The sequence below is a fragment of the Epinephelus lanceolatus genome, chromosome 3, assembly GCF_041903045.1.
Source record: "Epinephelus lanceolatus isolate andai-2023 chromosome 3, ASM4190304v1, whole genome shotgun sequence".
In the NCBI taxonomy this organism is placed as follows: Eukaryota; Metazoa; Chordata; class Actinopteri; order Perciformes; family Serranidae; genus Epinephelus; species Epinephelus lanceolatus.
The window spans coordinates 23726325-23743798 of NC_135736.1; the positions used below are offsets into that span (position 1 = coordinate 23726325).

At 38.8% G+C, this 17474-nt stretch overlaps 1 long non-coding RNA gene across 1 annotated transcript; it reads right to left on the minus strand.

Moving 5' to 3' along the window:
- Positions 1-319: 319 nt before the first annotated feature.
- On the minus strand, positions 320-10868 carry LOC144462462 (uncharacterized). Its single transcript, XR_013490758.1, has 3 exons — positions 10612-10868; positions 1335-1427; positions 320-884 (listed from the first exon to the last, which is right to left on the minus strand). It is a non-coding gene; the product is annotated as an uncharacterized LOC144462462 (long non-coding RNA).
- Between the last annotated feature and the right edge of the window lie 6606 nt (positions 10869-17474).

Genomic DNA, 17474 nt, shown 5'->3' on the forward strand with positions numbered 1-17474 from the left:
TGAAAAAAACAAACTGTGATACCAAATTGGGCAATTTCTTGACAAGCAAATGTCTGTGTGAGGTTAAATACTGTGTGTTTTAGCTCTTGCATGGTTTAAACGATTAAATGCTAAATACATTCAATATGCAAGATTAAAGGGTTTTTATGTGTTTTCCTTATGAATGCAAATGTTTTAGCTTAGTCATTATTTGTTTTTTTCCCCAAGAAAGGCAAATAAAAGGTGCAAAAACCACACAAAAGACAATAAATTAAACAATGTTTACAAGCTCAGACACAATCTTGGTTCAATGAATAAAATATTCAAACTGTAAAAATTGAAAGGCCTAATTTTAATTGCTTGCAGACGCTCTGAAACCCAGAGTGGGCGTTCTCTGTGAAGCAAATTGTCATCTTTTTCAGCCGTACAAAATGTATGGTTTTTGTTATTGCATTAATTCTTAATAACATTTAAATTGAGGTTTAATTTGGGTAATAAAATGATACATAAAAATAAACAAAAAGTAAAGTAGTGGTTTGGTTGCAGTTTCTTCAGCAGCAGATGGACACCTTGTGGGTAAACAATTTTACTGCACTCACAGTGATGCCATGGCAACCAGTGTGACTTCTTATAATGTCACTGCATAATGATCAGAGAGTGTCAAACATTTACAAAGCATTTATTAACATGGTAGATTTCCATCGTTCTCACATTCAGGGGTAGTGGTTTGTCATTTCCTTCTCTTTCTTCACTCCATAATGAATCATTAGAATTTAAACATCACTGTATGAGAGGTCGATGATTCAGGCTGTGGTACTGGATGACTGGTCGTCTTTTTTGTTCTGTCTGTGCATCCAGTAGGCTGCTGCTGTCACAACCAGGATCCCATAAGTAGCCAGGACACACTGTAAGAGAGCAGAGAACATGCTTCAGGCTGAGGGGACCTGAAGGAACAGGCTCAGTTCTTACTAAACACATGCATTTTTGGTAAAACATTACAGCGAAAAATGAACTGAAAGTGAAACTGATCTATGCTCGTCAAAGCCACACTGCAATACTAAGTAAAAATGCACGTGTGTGGAAAATATAAATGAGACTTACGTTATATTGCACAAGTTGTGTGAGAGTTTTTAAACGATGTAGTTGATGTTGTGATGTAGTTTTGCTGTTGTCAAACTTTGTCTCCAATAAATCAATATGTTCATCTTTTTCATGGAGGCATGCAAAGTTTTCTTCACATATTTAATATGCAGTAGCAAGGCTTGACTGATTTACAAGTGTTCATTTTGTGGCTTATGTTAAAATATTGTTCATATAAAATGGAGCCTGTGCTTGTGCGTGTGTGTGTACATTACATTTCTGCGACCCTGCAGACTGTAGCTATTAAAGTATTTCCTCCAACCAGTTAGTTCCACAGAAGTTGGGGCCTCAATGCCAAACAGCTGCCTCTGAAACACACAAAAAAAACACAACACCCACAATTAAAGGAAGTATTGCAGCCAGACTTCTTCTGTTTTGCACATTATGTCACTATATTAAAGTTATCTCAAAATGCAGGTTGTGCGAGATTACACACAAAGTAATGTGGATTATAAACAGAACTCAATGTGCATTTAAAGGCATAACTGTAGAGAATCATAGTAAACAGAATAAACCGTGTATGAAAATGAAAGAAAAAAGACGTTAATCACAAAACCCAAGGCAACAGCATGAACCCTGGGTGACCGTAACTCAGGGGGGGAGCCTAAAACGGGTGGTCCGTCAAATGTAAGGTTGGCAGTAAGGTGATGAAGACACTGAACTGCAAGGTGCAAGGGCTTCTCTGCCATCAATGTGTGAATGAACTCTCTCTGCTGAGGCAGACAAATGTTATCTAAACACAATCCATTTACAACACTATTGACTCAGCCCGTATCAATCAGCCTGAGAGACATGTGTCAAAATGAATGTGAAACCTTACATGACAGGAACATGGAGCCAGTGCATGATCTACAACAATGAGCTTGAGTAGGTCCCGTTAAAATCTAGATAAGAGCCTGCTCTCTGCCTTTCAGCTGGAAGATGGAAATGTTGCACAAAACCCACTAAACACTACCTAATTTGTTGAATATGTGACAACAAGTTGAGCAATTTCTTCACAAGTGACAGAGCTGATTGAGACGCAAACACCAAATATTTTTGCATGTTGAAACAGGCGGTTTGTGGAACGGCATGATGAGGCAGAACTGAGACGACAAACTGGTTTATGGACAGTCATGCAAGTCACATTCAACACATATTTTTAAATTAGATTAAACTGAATTATTCATAGAGCTCCAGCTAATCATCTGGACTTGCTGGCAGCACAGAGCTCGTTCTCCACAGACTGTCGGCAGTCCTTTTTTTTTTTTGGCCATGAGAGTTTAACTGTGATAAAAGCTTAAAGCTGTAACTCCCTTTGGCTGGAGATTTTGAAGTTTTCTCTTTTAACGCATATGCTGAGTTTATTGACAAAATATCTCAATTCCCCAGCATTAGCTGCGACAGAAGTACATGAAAGTCGGGCGTTTTGTCACTTCTGCTGACAGAAAAATTAGTTTTTTATGATACTGAACACATACTTATCTAGATCATGTCAGTAAGAATCATGAAGGTTTTAAAGCTTGTGTGTATTTTTTAGGCAAGCATTTTGGTGCGAGTGGCTTTTAACTCTTCATGAGACTAAATACATGGATTGATAGTAGGCCTACTCTCATGTTGTTCTAAAGCTACCACCTAGAGACCTTTAGCTTAGCTTAGCCTAGAGACTGGGAACAGGGGGAAACAGCTAGCCTAGCTCTGACCATGTATAGTCATGTAATATATATAGACTTTCATTTCAGTTAAAGTGAGACTCTGTGGAACTCACGGTTACTGGTGATACACTGGTCGCATGTTCCCATTATTTGTAGTTTCACATTCATTTTGACTCTACACTAGCAAAACCTGTTTACCGACACCTCTAAAGCTCATTAATCAACACTTTGGTTAATCCATTAAAAAAAGACCAAGTGTAAAAGTTTGGGTTTGATCGTAGACTATATGGATTGTACTTTTTTCTTGAAGACATAATTTGACATTTGGGAATATGTTATATATGTTATATATATTAATATTAATTTTTCTTGTCAAGAGTTAGATGAGAAGATTGATACCTCAGCAGTAAATAGAAAGCTGGCTCTGTCTTAAGGTAACAAATCTGCCTTCCAGCACCTCTTACATAAACACCTTACATCTTGTCTGTTAAATGCTTAAAAAACATAACTCTAAAACAAACAAAGTTGTGGTTTCACAGTTGGTTAGTGCTTTTATCTAGGTCATTGGTTTTCTCTTTCTTCTAGTCTTTATACTAAACTCAGCTCTCTACTGGTTCTTGCTTCATATTTGAACAGTGGGATTCATACACAACAGCGGGATCAATCTTTTTATCTTAGTCTCTGTAATTAAGATGCATTTCCCTAAAGTCATATTTTCCTTTAAAGAATGTTTATTACCCCTGTTACATCAAATTAGCTTCGGTACTCCGGTTTCATTCAGGATTCTTGGAACCTCTGTGTTACAGTGAACCAGCCTGTGTTTCCACCTGTTCAGTCAGGACCACTTTAGTCAAAGAAAACTTTATTTTCATTTGCAGTATTATATTTGGCGGTATGGCTCTGCTCTGGGGCCCCTCTGCCCTTCCTCAGGCCTACGCAGAAAGCGTCTTTCATACGCCAATGTGAAAAGCCTAAGGCGGAGAGAGCACACCTCTCTGCCCTTCCATGTGTCTACATTGAAAGCCCAAGGCAGGGAGAGCAGCAGCAAAGACCCCCAGGAACAGAACAGAGCAGCATCAATGACAAACAGAAATGACATTGATAAGTCAGAGGAGAAAAAGAAAAGGAGGAGCTGGGGTGGAGGCAGGTTGCAAAACAGCTTGCAGAGGAAGCAGCAACAGTGGGCAGGCCAGAGCAGTTTAAAGAGGGTGCCCTAAATGAGATCAGCTGACTTCCTTCCATCAATCAGCTGCTCCATCAGTTGATTGGGCTGTTTGAGATCAGCTGATGTAGCTGGGATGTGAGCTGAGCTTGACATCATGTCCTGCCTGAACTAATGCTATGCTCAATTTTTGAGCAGTAGCAAGATAGCAGACAACACTGATTACCTGAGAGCTGTTGTTCTGTTATTACAGATATTTGTTTTTATCCAAAAACAAACACAGACGGACTGTGTGGGGGACTGTAACATGCAAGACTCCATCCTCTTTCCAACTTGTGGAATATGACACATCCACTGATGTCAAATTGGTTCGTACTTCCGGCCAAGTTCTTGCTGGCAACCAAATTTTCTGTTCAGTACCAATTTATTTTTGGTTGCAATGTGCGAACCAAAACTCATTCCATGCTGGTGGAAAAAGTGGGGGCCCATGTGTGCGCTACACGACATGAATCTTCACTTTGAAAATGTAGTTGGACACTTGTTATCTTCTCACATCGTCTCTTGTAATTCAAGAAGAATTTTATTAAGTGAAGTGCTCATCTAGCACACGAGGGGTAAAACATCATAGCAGCACATAACGATTCAAGTGAAAAGAGGAATAATTTTCATCAGGAACATCAGACTTGCATGGAGCGTGCCAGGGGCGACAGCAGAGTGCTGACGAGGCTGCTCCGCTCAGTAATGCTGATTTATTCTGCAGTGTGTATTAGCACAGGAGAGAGGAAACCCTTTCTTTCCCCCTTTGAGCCTGATACAGATTCAACCACGTCACGTTGTTGACTGGAGCATGACGGAATGATGGCTGTTTAAATCATTTAGAAAACAGCAGCTGTGCTCTGTCTTTTCCCCCTGACTCTATTAAGATTTCATCAAGAACAGTTTAATTGTAAATCCATGTCCCACTTTGGCAGATAAACTGAACCTGAACAACCATGTTAAGTGGAAGTGGATGTAGAGCAGCAGCAGCAGCAGCTTGCAGCATCTTGCTCAACGGCACTTCTTAAAGAGGAACTACACACTTAGTTACTTTCCTGTGCTGCACACATATTCATGTAGATTCTTGTTAGCATATGATGTTAGCAAGTGATTTTTCAATTAGCTTTTCAATTAGTCAGTGGAGGAGTTGGTGGGACTGGCTCTGAAAGTTAAGAGAAGATCAGCACCTGTTCTGCTCACTCAAGACATGCTCGCTCAAGACATGTTATATCTTGATTGTTTTATCTGCATGAAAGTGTCGGATTTCGAAATTTATTTCAGCCAAATTTCCACGCCCCTCTAAAACTGTGATGAAACAGGACTCTGAGGTCTATTTCTTGTGTCAGCTGCCAAGTATCAAAAGCACAACACTGGCTGCTGGTATCGGTTGCGAGCCTGGTAATTGCCGGCAGAGAGAAAATGTTGTACATGAATGAAATTTATTCTCTTCAGTTGCAGTAAACACAACACATGAGCCCTCCGATATGCTACATTCAGAGTTTCAAGATATTTCAGGCTGATAAACAGTAACTAACTGTGATTAACAGTGATGTTACTGACATATGACTATGTACCGACACCCAGCCACAGACAAATCAGCTCAGTCGCCAGATGATGCAAATGATGAATACTTTACATTCAACGTACCAGTGACGTAGTATATGAGCTGACTTTATCATCAGGAGGGATGGTGGATGGCATGATGCCTGCTAAGCTGCAGACATCTGTAGACGGCTGTTTGAGACCAACTAACAACAAAACTGGTTGGTTTTTTTGGTGAGTCATTGCTGTGTTACTAGCGGCTTTCTCCCCACCAAACATGGGACTTTTTTTTACCAACTGATCACTGTTATTCCAGTGGAGAAAATGACACAAAAATAAGTTGTTTTTTTACCAAGACATTGCTGTATTTCCTGCAGAGGTAGTGGGGACTGTGCCCCTAAAACAGGGTATGCTAAGCCATAACATGGTCTTTTCCTCACCATAACCAAGTTGTTTTTGTGCCTAAGTCTAATCACACATTAACTACAGCTTTGTTAAAACATGAATTTCCAGTGTGTCTGCTACATTATAATGTGCAAATGTAACGTATCCCTGGTTTGGGGAAACATACAAATGCGACTGGGTTGGACAAACTCACCAGAGAGCCTCCTGTAGTATCAGAATCAGCTTTAAAGGCACACATACAAAGAATTTGACTGCCAATGACGACAGAGCTGAACAAAGACAGGTTAAAAAAATAAACACAGAACTGTAAAATATATGAAAAGCAACAATGACCAACAACATTTCACACAATATGCTGTAAATGACATTCAGTCAGAAAATGAGTTGGTAATCACTCTTTAATGAAAGGATTGTATCTGGATACCATGGATACTCTTCAATGACAGGTGTCTCTTCAGACAGAGCTGAAATCAGATGCTCTAAATGTCATAATGTGCATATCAAACACATCTGTTACACATCTTTCACACCCACATCTGTCACTGTGGTGCAGTGCTTTGACAGATACCATCACTGCTACTAAATTAGTTTTGGATCACAACATCTTGAGTGAACTTTCCAATGCACCTGCATCTGAGATGGTTGGATGTGCAAATATCTCCTTTAAAAAAGTATCACAATGTCTAACAGCTTTAATGAACAAAATCAAGATATAAAGGGGCTGAGTCCCTCATGTTTTTGCCAATATTCTCCTCTTTCTCTTTCACCTTCTCCCTCTGAGGAAATCTAACTTCCCATATGTGAAAAAAAGCCAAACTTGGCAAATGGGTCCAGTCCCATGCTTAACTTCCTCAACGAGATTCCTGATGGTGGTGATACAGCAACTCTTTAAAGTTCAAAACTTTGAAAAAAAAAACAAATCACCTGTCTGGCCTGTATGGCAACTTTCACTTAACTGCAGGCCTAGTTGTGAATACACTTTTCTAAACTCAAACCTAGTGCAAATTATGAAGGCCATCAAAAACTGTAAAACTAATTAAATCTATCCCCTCCAACAGTTTTTGCTCATTTCACACCAAACTTGCTGCACAGCATCTTCAGACTGTCCTACTGTAACGCATGTCACAGATTTTCGAATGATCAAAGATTGAACCCAGTGATGCATTTTGTTACACTGTGGGTTCAATCTTTCGTACGCGTACTCGTACTTGAGTACAAAAGATTTAACCCACAGTGTAACAAAATGCATCACTGTGGGTTCAATCTTTGATCATTCTAAATACCGCAAATTCTCGCTAAATAAAGCTCAAATTTAGCTGTTAAGGTAGATTAAATGTGTTTAATTTCAGAGTTATATGTGAAAAGCTGAATTTTTGACAGCATTTTGTAGTCTGCCCTCATGTAGCCCATAGCAGTGGTTCCCAACTGGTCCGGCCACAGGGTCCAGATCTCTCCTTAGTCATTAGTTCAAGGTCTGCATAGTTTAATACATTCTGCGTCACATTTGAGTTTGGCCATGCCGCTAAGGTAGTTTGCTGTCTCTGTCAAGTAGCTGTCCATAAGTCACGCACTCTACTGCAGGAAACAGCACTTACGTCAATTGTGGTCCCTACAGAGGGGACCTGCGACCCACTTTTGGACTGCGACACACCAGTTGGGAACCACTGACCTACAGCAGTCTATGAAAGAGCATCTTTCAGCATACTTTTTTCACCTCTGGATCAATCAGTCTTTGTAAGAAGACACTCCAGGTGTTTTACATATTTTCCAGATGTAGTGTGCAAATTCTCAGTTTGTCTTGATAACTGACTTTGGACACTACTTTGAAATCTGCCTGTAAATCCATGCACAGTTGTTATACTGCACCCTGGTGGTTGGCTGTATCACAGTGTGAAGTCACTTTGTTCAACTTGGTAACAACTTGTCATTGGTTGTCAAGGCTGTGAGATCAAGTCCTGTGTGGTGCGGATGAAACATGCTTTGCCTCCTCAGATGTTTTGCTGTGTCGGTCACCAACACATGATATCAAGAATTAATGATATTTTTGGCCTGGAAACTTCTGCTTGATCTTCATGGAATGGTTATTCGTCGTCTTCCTCCTCTTCTTCCTGTTCCTCATCCTCATCCTCCCCTTCTTCTTCTTCTTTTCTTTTTATTCATCTTCCTCCTTTTATGAACACTTCTCCATAGCTTAGCTATTAGACTTGATGCACAGTTTGTGTATCCATGGGGTATTTCCCAGCACAGACAGCTCATCTGGATCACAGTTAGTCATCGGTGTCAGAGGTTGTTGGTTCAAGTCCTCAATGATGCAGAACAGTATGCTTACTCAGGCATTGTGCTGTGTGGGTTAGAGGCATGATATTTCAAGCTATAATGCTATTGGCCTAGAAGGTTCTACTGGTGGATCGGCCTTCTTCCTTTTCTTCTTCTTCCTCAACCTCCCCTTCTTCTTCTTGCTCCTTTTCTGAACACTTCTTCATAATGCAGTGATTCTTTAAGCATAGTTTATCCTTTAGGGTTTCCACAGCCCAGTAGTTTTACTATGGTGTATTTTACAAATATGTTGCAGCTCTTTAAGCTAGGTCAGGCCAGACCTTTTCTTCTTCTTGCTCCTCAAAATGCCCAGCCCAACCCACTGCTGTGCAGCAGCTAATATTTCAATTTAGGATTTAAGACTGAAGATTTTACTCATAAGATTCAAAAGAGTGATCCATATGTAGCCTGTTGTTTAAGTGCTCTCCTGAAAATGTTGTCTTTGTTTCAAGACTGCCTACAAATACTTTCATATCTGTAGCTAAGAATAATAAAATCAAGGGCATTAAAAGGAAAGCGACATTATGATATCTAAATTAAAACCCACTTATTCCATTCAACATACAAAGTTACCAACTCCTATAAACACTGCTTTAAATTAAAAGTTTAAAAAAAAAAATCTGCATTGTATCTTTTCCTTTTTGTTTTCTTTGAAACAACTGTGTAACTTTGTGGCTATAATTTAGATTTTTCATAATAACACTTTACTTTAAAAAATACTGTTTAAAAACACTTGAAATAACGCAAAAATCTCACTTTTGTGTCGATTGTCAAAGCTTGTTTGGAGAGTCTAACGAGCTAGTTGCCCATTATGGCTACTGAGGCAAGTAGGTGTAACCGCAGCTGGAGCAGCCACCTGCTACAGGACTTGCCCACCTTAACCTACACGTCAGTCCACAATCAGCCCCCTTCACCCCTTGGACCAGAGGTGGAAGTCCTGACAAAACTGTTAAGTTAGCAGTTAGCTAGCTATGAAGTATTACGTTAAAGAGAGGAGGCTAAGGTTAGGGTAAGGGTAATGGGAGGGGTTACATCTCCTTACGTATACAGTGAATCATGTTTTCATGTATTATGAATTATAAAGTGGATTATTGCTAAATTTGGTCTCATTTATTCACTACAGTGAAGTATTGTAGCAGGGTTCAGATAATCGTTGCGTTGGTGGGTTTGTCTTGCACTAGTGGCAGGCGCGGTTTGCAAAGGCGTGCTGTGTATGCTACAGTGTTTTTTCCACATTCAGCCTCAGGGGGCAGTAATGAGCACATTATGGTTTGGTGCACAGTGAGGCAGAAAAGAAGCTGTGCTTGAAAATCTACTTGGATTAGCAACACAAAGGTGAGATTTATACAGTATTTAAAGTGTTTTCAAACAGTATTTTTAATTTTTATGGGAGAAAAGACTTCAAGGTTAAAGACTAACAGGTTATTTTGGCAAATATACGTCTGGTTAACCTCCCCATCTCTGTTAAAAACTCACTGTAACAAAACTCCACCAATGGCAGACAAAGTTAGTGACTAGCTAGTGAACACAGTGGAACATTTAGCAGCTAAAGAACCAGATATTTACCCTCAGGAGTTGGTAAAGACCAAAAACAGAACTAAAAAAGAAGTGAAAACAACTTACATTCTTCAGGTGGACACAAACAATACTCAAAAATAAATTACAATGTATGTCCATTACTGCTGGATGTGTAAATAAACAAATATTTGCCTCATTAATTCAAAAAGTGATGATGTGTCAGTGTCTCAGCTGGTTTCTGCTGCCCCCAAGTGGCCGAAAAATATGTTATTGCAGATATAACATTTAAGAGAAAAAGAGAGAGAAAATTAAAAACAAGAAAATTAATTTAAAAAAAGAAAAAGTTAGAAAAACAAAGCAACATACAAGGAAATAGCCTGGAAAGAGTGCTTAAAATATAAGTTTAAGATGTAATTATTATCATTAGCATTATTATTATTTTAATAGCATAATTATTAATAAATAACATTATTATAAATATAGTTTTTCCCTAGCTTATTTCTTTCTGCCCAATTTTGTAAAAATAATTTATTACAGCCTTTTCTTTAAGAATTTGTCGGACACTTGTAACTAAGTTGCTCATTGCCTTTTCCCCATGATTTAAAAAAAAAAAAAAAAAATCGCACCAATTTGCTCAAGACTCAAGACTCAAGGTTTAAATACATGCTAGCAGCCCAAGAAAAGTGATGTCGCTCCAGGTTTTAAAATGTTAAAATGGCCCATTATTTTGTCTCAACAACAGTCAAACGAAAATGGCCAACAAGGGAATGCAAATACTTCCTTATTTACTAAATTAATCAATACATTTTCATTCTGTGATCGATTGACCTGTTTAATTTCATCCTCCACTGCATTGCAGCAGTTATATCCTGGTCTTACCTTCACCTCTGTGATGAAATGACCGAAGCTGGTGAGGGGGATCCGGGTGTTCACAGGAGACGTCGGCATGACTGGAGACGGTTTGGATAAAGATGTCAGGTTTCACAGATTATCCTTCCTCACACATTCAACCCACAGTCTCACGATACAGTTAAAAACACATTTAGAGGGAGGACATTGGTATTTACTGCTCTATTGGTTCACACAGGACGCTTATACAATGTTTTCATGTGGCGGCTGGTGCTCTGACGTAGGGCAAATCCTATCCAATCATATGTTTCTGTGCAGAGCGCCGACCAATAGGACGCGGTATGGAGGGCGGGGCTTGGAGGTAGTTACACAAACGGTAGATCTGGTGCCTGTCATTCTTCTGCTCAGCCACAAGATGGCGGAAGATTATAGTTTATGACAAACTGTGCACCTGCTCACAAGTTGCGTCATTAACCAGCAGAACCACATTATCACAGTAACGCTTTGTTTTAATGGGTCAGCCAGTTTACTACTAATTTTATGAAGAAAAAAACCCCCCAAAAAACCTCACCACAAATAAAACTCATTAGTTCCCGGTGATACATTTGTGTCTTTTAATTATTTGTAAATTATCTGAGGTAAAATATCTGAGTAATTTGTAGTATTTGGGATCTTTTCCTCTGTAAAAGTAGCTTTATCATCACTTGTGTAATAATCTGTCATTTAAACCAACAATGGAAACTTTAAAATTTTGTGTGTTGCAAAAGGCTACATGTTAACTCTCACCCACACGTATTATTTTATTTTAGAATTTATCCCTGTGTTTTTAACTTCTGCACTATTTTATACCTTACATTGTTTTTTTTGTTTGTTTTTTTTTTGTTTGTTTTTTTAATTGCATGATTTCATATTTATTGAGCATTGTTGGAGGGAGCCTGAGATGCAAGACTATCATTACCATAATTGCTGTGCACATGAAAATAGATAACTTAAATCCTTCAATACAATAATGGAAGTAATTAGTACTTACTTAAGTACTAAATTACAGCGTTGAGTTACGTATAGTTGATTGTGTCCATTTATGCTATACTGTAAACTTCTCTGCTGCAGTTCAGAGGTAACTACTGTACTTTGTACTCCATTTAACAGCTGTAATTACTAATTACTTAAGTTGTCAGATAAATGTAGTGAAGTACAAAGCAGAATATTTATGTGATGAAGAAGAAACAAAAAGAAACACAATGGGGAGTTATTTTAGTAAAGTATAGGTATCCCAAAGTTGAACTCAAGTACAGCAGCCTAATGATGTGCTTTTACTTTCCATCACTGCAGATTATTTTTATTCATTAAGTAACCAAATAAATTAAGTATTTCAAAGTACTTTTATTTTGCTTTAGTATTTCCATTTTATGCAACTTGCATACATCTACTACAATTCAGAGGGAAGTGTACTTTTTAGTCCATTACATTTATTTAATGGCTGTAAGACTTTAGGGCTACTAATTACTTACAGATTAGGATTTTAAATGCTAAACAAATTAGTTTATTTAAACTACCATTAAGTTTATGAAGTAGTTAAAATTAGCTGCATCTCAACCAACAACACTACAGTGCTGCTAGGGTTGCAATGGTACAATAACCATCTTAAAAAATATGGCACTGTCAGAGAATTGATATTATTATCAGTCACAATTACCCTTAAAGAAACGACAAGGGAAAGGTCATTGTTGACTGAACAAACATTTTTCTACTATAACTGAAACTTCAACGCTCTTCTAATGCTCTGTCTGTCGGAGCTAGATCAAATGAATGATTCGTAATTGATTTGTTATCTGAAGCCTAATTTTTAAGCAAGGAATATTCATACTGGTCTAAATAAACAATTTTATTGTAATCCCCATCTTTGCTGAGCAACAGTTTTGTGTGAAAGGAATTAAAGGCCTGTCCCAAATATAGGCCTGTTGAATTCAGTGATTTAAGCAAATGCTAGCCCGGGCTACTAATTGAAGTTTTATGGTACTTCAGTTATCAAGTGGCTCTGTGTCAGTTAAAGATATACTGTGCTGGACTTTCTTAAAAACAGTGTATTGACTCATACAGAAGTAATTCCTCTGAATCATCACTTATGACCTGCTAGAAGTGTGTTGTGGTGTATTTATTTGCAGAGACTCTGCCCTCTGTCTCTATTTTCCTATCTTCTTCTTATTCTCTGTGTTCAGGATGTTCATGGGTGTGTACCTCTACAACACTCAGGGTCGGGGCTTTATTAAAAGGTAGCAACCAGGTGCCAGACTGTAAGCAGCAGGCATCCAAGAGACACAATACCAAGAAAACAGCAACACAAAAATAGCAGGCAAAACACCAAACGAGAGTGAATCCAGTCTTGGCATTTACTTTCACTTGTGCTGGCAAGCGTGTGTACAAGCAGTAACTGACAATCCTGCATAGTACACCTTTCACTGTGATGTGTTTTTGTTGTGGTTGTGTGTATCTGACAGTCACCACAGTCACAAAGAGAGCTTCCAAATGGATACATAAAAAAACGAAACATGGATATTAATGGCTGCTAATGGACTCCATCAATCGACAGCCTCTAATTTCCATCAAACTACCATAATTTCCTTTAAAAATGATGAGTAATACTTAACAACACTATTAAGTGGACACCCTGTTCACTTCCCTTATAATTAGTACCAAGTGCCCTTTCAAGGAAATGTCCAAAAGTTGCATACCAACATACTACTTAGAACATTTTCATTAAATTTGAAGGAAATAAAGGGAGCTGTAAAATACAGCGATGCCTTAAAAAGGTTATCAGGCAACCATAATTAGAGTGGAAGAGGCAGTCAGTGAAGAACATCGTCATCCTGCCTTTAACCAGGAGTTAGAAACATGTTCTGCATGGTTACCCAGCTGCTCGACAAACACAACAGAGGTTCTGGAGCCACATTTACAAAACAGTATAAGATGAATAGTAGCTCCTAACTGGCCGAGGGATGTATCAGTCCGAACGTCAAGATGTTGTGGACTAAGTCTTAAGTGCTATATCGTAGGCAACCGGAAATGGTTGCGTTTCTTGAAGACGTTTCGTCTCTCATCCAAGAAGCTTTTTCAGTTCTAAGAATTACGCTAGTTCACAAAGCATTAGTGCCAACAGTAGATCCCAAGACTGAGAGATGTTTTAAAAGCATATTTTAGATCACAGTAAAGTTAATATTGCATTCAGTGGCACAAACCAGTCACCTGACGTTCATACATAGCTGAGTGTCAACTTCTCTTCTCTTAGCTCAGCAGGTCTTCTGAAAAACTCTTCAGAGGAAACTCTTACAGTTCCAAGAGTGGTAAGATAAGATCCTCTGTGAATAACCAGGTTTAAACAGACAGATTCAGCTCTGATTTGCGTGCAGCAGAAACTTGTCACCAACATTGGACTGGTGTAGGTCACCACAGTGTATGTCTTCAGTGTCTAAAGGTTGATATATACGCTAAAAGGAAATGCTGCTGAGCAGGTGTGAAGCTGTGAAAAGCTCTTTCAATCTTGACCATTTCAACAAGGAAAGCATTTCTCAAACCTACTGAGTGACGAGCACATGCCCTTTCTGCAGTGTGTGTGCGCATACATGAAGCAGTCAAAGCATCAAGTGCGTCAAATTCTTTCCTTTGTCTTCCTTCTTCTGGCACCACGTTTATCTCTGAACTGTACTGTCAGCTCTGTGTTGGCAGTGATGAAGAAGAAGTTTGCATTCAGAGAAAAGAAGGAGTGTGGCTGAAATCAAGTTTCAATCAAGTTCAGAACAACCGCGTGGACAGGTCTTCACATAGTTTCAGTCCAGCATTATACCTGTGAACTCTGTAATCTGCAGCCAATCTTTTGCACCAACGACAGATCAATACAAGTTACAGTCTGTACAGCCTATGACCTCCTTTATCCTCTGACCCTCTTTTCCAGTTTGACGACATGTTGCACAACTTTGCTCTTGTTCTGTACTGTTAATGAGCCGGAGGTGTGATTTTCCACTGAGGGTGCCCTCAAACAGGTTTAGACTGTGCAAGACGCTAAACAAGGTTGTAACATTTCTAAGGGGCAATTTGTAGCCCACCTTCATCACTGTGTTGATTATTCATTTATCTAGTACTACACCTAATTTTTATAAAGCCTCTCCTAACTGGGAAAGAGAATTCAAGACTACCTGAATCATTTCATGCTCTTCATGAAGCCCTTAATTTTTCTCAGCAAATGTTTAATTATAGAGAAAAAATGCACTGGACTGTTTGTTGACTTGTAATTGTTTTTTTTAATAGTATTTAGATTCTTATTTACTTGAACTTTTTCATTTATTAAAAACATTTTACTGATATTTTTTCAGATATTTTATCAATGAAATATCCTGTAACTGTAAGTAAAATATCTGGAATTTTTTTAATTTAAATACTCACAGCGTGGGTTCTCTCTGGGCACTCCAGCTTCCTCCCACAGTCCAAAGACATGCAGGTTAATTGGTGACTCTAAATTGCCCATAGGTGTGAATGTGAGTGTGAATGGTTGTCTGTCTCTTTGTGTCAGCCCTGCGATAGTCTGGCGACCTGTCCAGGCTGTACCCTGCCTCTCGCCCGATGTCAGCTGGGAGAGGCTCCAGCCCCCCTGCGACCCTCAAGAGGATGAAGCGGTTAGAAGATGAATGAATGAATGAATGAATGAATGAAAAAAATCGAAAATATTTTTAAAAAATTAGGAAATATCCGAAAAAAATATTATAAAAAAAATCTGTAAAATATCCCAAAAAAATACAAGAACAATTATAAAAAATATTAGCAAATTCTTAACCAGTAAAATTAGATACTTACCTAATTTTCCTGGCTGTTTTTTTTTTTTTTTTCAAAAAAAAAAGTTCAAAGTGTTTGGTTCCTTTAACTGGGATGTACACAGAGGCAGAGACAAAATGGCGTGTTCCTATTTAGAGCTGCAGCATAAATGAAAGGTGTAAAAGTGGGTGTAAACTTTTTGCATGATTTCTTACACCATCATGTGTGTTATGTCAGATTAGTATCTTTTAATTAAATGCATCTGTGCAGCTAATCAGCATCATTGCTGGTATGATTGCTTGTAGTTGTGGGCAGGTGTCAGATGATGAACGCAGCTTTAAACCCCTTTCTCACATTAATCCTGTAACATAACAGGTTCAAATATTCATGTCTGTCATTCACACATAACCTCCTACACATAACATGACCATTCCAGGGAAATTAGAGGCAAAATCTGTAATCGAAATGTCAATCAACAGGGACACCCCAGCACCTAAATACATAATAGACCGGCAGAACTTTGACTAAAACAGATGATAGTGTAAAGCAGCACCACCAGTACTGAACTGGGTAAGGTTGTGTGTTCTGTTTGAGCATTTTTTTTTCAGTTTGTAAGAGAAAAGCTTTGAGAGTAATGCTTTGAAGCTGCATTAAATAATTTGTTTTATAACCTGGAATTTTTTTTACATGGCCGTGGTTTGCTGTGTGCTATTTTAATTAACCGCTAAATAATTCAGGGAAATGCCAGAAGTAAGCACGAAACCAAAAATAAAAGCAGCTCTTGAAACTGTTGATACGTGGATCCCCTTAATAACAAGAAATACAGAAAGAAAACCTTGCTGTTGGAGGTGTTATTTGTTGAGGAATGGTGAATGGATGTAAGTGGGGGTGAAGCTGGATGAGGGATGTCGTCTGTTAGGTTGCTCGGGCAGAGGGAGACTCAGCGTGGGGGTTCAGTGTCAGGCATTTTTCCCACCTGAGCTGATTACAGGTCCCCCAGAAGGTACCTAGAATGAGACAAGGGAGAGGTATGCACCACACTGAATAAGAAAAGATGAGGGAAGAAGGGAGGAGGGGATGGAGGAATGTTGGTAGGGATGAGGGAGGATGATGGGTGAAGGGAAGGGAAAGGGAGGGTGGGTTGAAAATTCTGAAACAAACAGAGCAAGATGGGTTGACCAGGTGTAAGTAGTCTTGGCAGGTAACCAGGGGTGTGGTTGAGGCATGGCCCTCCTGAACCTACTGTAAGTTGACCATGGCCTTTTTATTACAAACATTACAACATTACAAACCCTTTTTGTTCCCCGGGCAGTCTGTCCTTGCTGAGCTGCAGAGGAGACACAAACAGGGACATTTGTACAGACCAAAAAACCTTTGGAAGCTATTCACTTATTTGTTCAACACTGGCGTTTAAACCTCACATTAGCTTCAGATAAACTTTGGAGAGTATTTTTTTACACAGAATGAGGTCTGAGGATTTTTTCCTTTGTCACTAACATTGAAACTGATTTGTGAGCAGATCTCTTCAGGACCAGTATGAACAAGCGTAATTACAGCAAGCCAAACCTGTTTCCTCATAAACATGACTTCTTAGGAATGACTTTGAATTTCATCAGAATCTGAGTCCAACTTTTCTCTTTGAACTCAACAGTGATCTGATGTCAACTTCTTGGTCAAAGGTCACTGTGACTTCAAAACACATTAAGGGGCATAAATCAAGAATTAATTCGCCAATGATGACAAAACTTCACACAAATGACAACGGGATAAAATGATGAATTTATGACATTTTAAGGTCAAAGGTCAAAGTCACAATGACATCATAATATTCTCCAAAAACACTTTTCTGGCCATTAAAAAACATCTTAACTGAGGTACTCAGATACTGAACTGGTAATCTTGAAATTGTTCTGATTGTAAAGATCTTCTGTGCTGCCGGCCTCAAGAGGTAAGGTAGGGTAAACTTTAATGTCCCCAGAGGGCAATTTGAGATACAGACAGTAGTCATGAGAACAATAGATAACACAGTTTAGAGTATCCAGTATCACTCACTGTCAGGGGTAATCATGGGCATCAGTGGTCACTGCTGG